The sequence below is a fragment of the Haemaphysalis longicornis genome, unplaced genomic scaffold (genome assembly GCF_048455015.1).
Source record: "Haemaphysalis longicornis isolate Haplotype H1 unplaced genomic scaffold, Haemaphysalis longicornis Haplotype H1 scaffold_1, whole genome shotgun sequence".
NCBI lineage: Eukaryota > Metazoa > Arthropoda > Arachnida > Ixodida > Ixodidae > Haemaphysalis > Haemaphysalis longicornis.
Window position 1 is genome coordinate 225,199,405 of NW_027526203.1, and position 3,386 is coordinate 225,202,790.

Here is a 3,386-nt window from a genome sequence, read left to right on the forward strand (position 1 = left end):
GTCCTGACCATCCTTTTTCAGCAGCATGTGGAGTTAAGAAGTTTTGTAGTGTGCCTTTCCCTGCCCGTGGGACACATTTTTTTGGAAGTAGTAAGATAAGAAAGAGACAGGGTGTTAAACCAAAAAATTAATTTCAACCACCACTTGCGAAAAAAGCAAAACGAAAGGTTAGCCCGCGAACTGAAATGGGTCAACCTGGTACGAACTATCAGGGTTAAGGTCTCTATCAACCTCCTCAGCCCTCTTCCCGATATCCCCCAAAATGAAACTTCCAGACGAAATTTCCAGGAACGAGAAAGTCGGCCCTACCACTTTCCCTAGTAGTGACGAATGGGCCGTATCCCGTGCCGGGAAACTGATAGAATACATGGGGCTGTACCACGTGGACTGCGATTTGACCATCCGAAATATATACCCGACACAAATGTCTGCTTCCGCGAGGGTCGTGGCAGCCTCAACAACGTCATCGCCCTTGCGAATAGCAACGTGATCGATTGGCCTAGTTTGGAATAGCATCATACAAGGAAAGTGTCGACGGACCATTACTGTTGCCGTGTTCCTTGACATAACGTCGGCGTACGGCTGCGTGGAGCATGAAGCCATACGATAGGCACAGAAGTCTTCAGTCATCAGGGGCCGCAGGTATGCACGGCTATCGGACTACCTCTCCAATAGGTATGTGTACATGTCTATTCTAGCAACGTTGCGGACAGCGGCGTCTCATTGCTACACAATGTGACCCGAGGTCTTCCCCGGGGTGGTGTGCTGAGCCCTACACTAGGCCTGGAGAAATGCGTGCCACAGTCGATATAAATCTCTCTGTATGCCCACAACATTTGCGTGTGGACTTTCGGCCGCAATAGACGAGTTTTACGGTCGAGACGACAGAGGGCAGCCGACTTCATTGCGTAATTTCTGGGAACACGAGGTTTAGAAATCTCAGGGAAGAAATGTGCTGCGGTCGCCTTTACGATGCGTGACCGTACACGCTATGGCTTCACTGATGGAGGGACCGAAATTAAAAGCGTCCCGACCTAAAAGTTTTGGGGGTTAACATTTGATAGTAATCTCACTTAGTCGCCTCATTTTAGACACCTTGAAGATAAGATCACTTCATTCACCCACATGTTCCGCGTGCTCTCCACCAACACCGGCGGTTGTTCAGTCAACTCTCCTCTCCGGCTGTACGAAGCGCTTTACGTTGGCCTGATGCTCTTTGGTGAAAGAACTGTCAAAGTGCCCGGGAGCGTGCAAGCACAAATCCTGCGACTTTGCATTTTAACGACTAGCCAGTCATGACCACTGTGCCCCGCATCACGAGAAATGAGCATGTCCCGGCTCCTGCCCTGACTTTTTTTGCTTTGGACTATATTTCACGAAATTACAAAGACCACAATCATCGGTACACTGATGGGTCGGTATCCTCCACATCATCCACTATCGGGGCATGGATACCGTCATCACGCACCACCATCAGTGTCACGCTCAGCCACAGAACGTCAACTGCGGCTACAGAGCTTGCAGCTCTGCGGGTGGCCTTCGCTCACATCAAGCAGCCTGCACGAGAGTGGGCTATCATTAGAGACTCCAGGGCTGCACTTCAAAGTACAGCGTCATTTCCAAAAGACCAGCTTGTGTTTTACATACGTAAGCTATACAAGCATACCCTTCGAGTGAGGGGATGAGAGAAGAAGAAAAAAAAAACGTGCAAAAACAGTGGCATGGACTCCATTTTTTCTGGAAAGCCCTGTAAAGTGGTCCTCTGTGAAAGAATCAGATACACCTTCGCAAGTAATACAAATGAAAGGAATAAAGCGCAGAAACACACCGATATAGTGTATTATGGCAAAGAGTTCTACTGAAACAGAACAAAAAACGCCATTTATAGGATACCATGCATATAAGATAGAGCTTACGAGCACAAACAAATATAAAGCTTTAATTAAAACACAGACAAAGTTGTACTCTCACGATTGTGGTATACATACTTCATGCCATAGGACATTCAAAAACACTATGATATAAATATAATTATGAATGATAATTACGATATAAAGTTTAATAAAAATATAAAACTCAGCCCACACAATCAAAATTGCTAAAACTTACATTGCTCCCATAAAAAAAGAAGACTAAGTTATAAACTCTCTTGAAAAGAACGAGTGAAACGTGAATAAAAAATCGTGAGAACTAATCAACCGTGCAACGCTTTGCCCTTGCACTAATATGCATACCTGGCAGAGTTAACAAATATAATCCTTATAATAACACACGTGAGGATAATTATTGGTCGAATGGCAATTTGAAAAACAAAATTCAAATATTCGAAATTCAAATATTCAATATAGACACATTAAAAAATTATAATAGTGAGCTGAAGAAATAAAAGATGTGGCTCTTATACATCTACTTCCCAAAAGCGAAGACGAAAATAAAAAGCCCGGGAAATAACGACTGAAACGCGGATTAAAACAAGAAAGAACGAACCACCGTGTCACGCCCTGCATTTACATTTTTTGCACAAGAATGCTTGATAGGCGGTATTAACACACATAATTGGTCGAACGGAACTAAAAAAAAACTCCAAAACACAAATGTACAGCAAAAAATTATGAAAGTTAACTCACGTAATCAAAAATATGGATGTTATGTCCGTCACAATGGCGGCTAAGAAGAACATATAAACTTCAGGTAAGCTAAAACAAGGACTTCTAGCCGACGCCGCCGTTCGCCTTTTTCACGCTGCCGGCGAGCGCTCGAAGATCGGCGTTCAATTGCAAGCGGCGCAGCCAGCATCCGGTGAAACATGAATCACGCGCTTGAGGGGCTGGGATTGTGGGCTTTGTGGGCGACATCTTATACGCCTCCTTCTAAAAACGAAGGCGAAAATAAAAAAAAGCAAATAACGTGGGAAACGAGAATTGATTGATTGATTGATTGATTGAAATACATTTTTTAAAACAGGAAGACCAGAGGTCCGAGCGTGCTAAGGGAAGAAAGGAGGGAAATGAAAGCCAATCACTTCAGTACGTGTCCACGTTGATGTCCCGGTGAAGTCCAATAGTTAAGGCAGTCGTAGGCCGGAGTCTTAATTGTGTCCATTGCTAAATAGTCGCAGCACGACAGTCACCGATGGCGCTCTTATACCAGCCGTGCTAAGCCACTCTTTAGAGAATATGTCACTATTTGTGCGAGTAAGGACGTGTCCAGTAGAGTTGGGTCTGGTTGAGGGTTTGAGGCGGTGAAAGTACGGTGGCGATTGTGGCGGAGGTCGGCTGGGAGGCTTGACTGACAATGAGGACATCGGGGAGGAAGGTGAGGCGTGTACCATCTACGAACTGTTTCTGGTGTGAAGGCAGTGTTTGTTATAAACGAACATCTGGCCA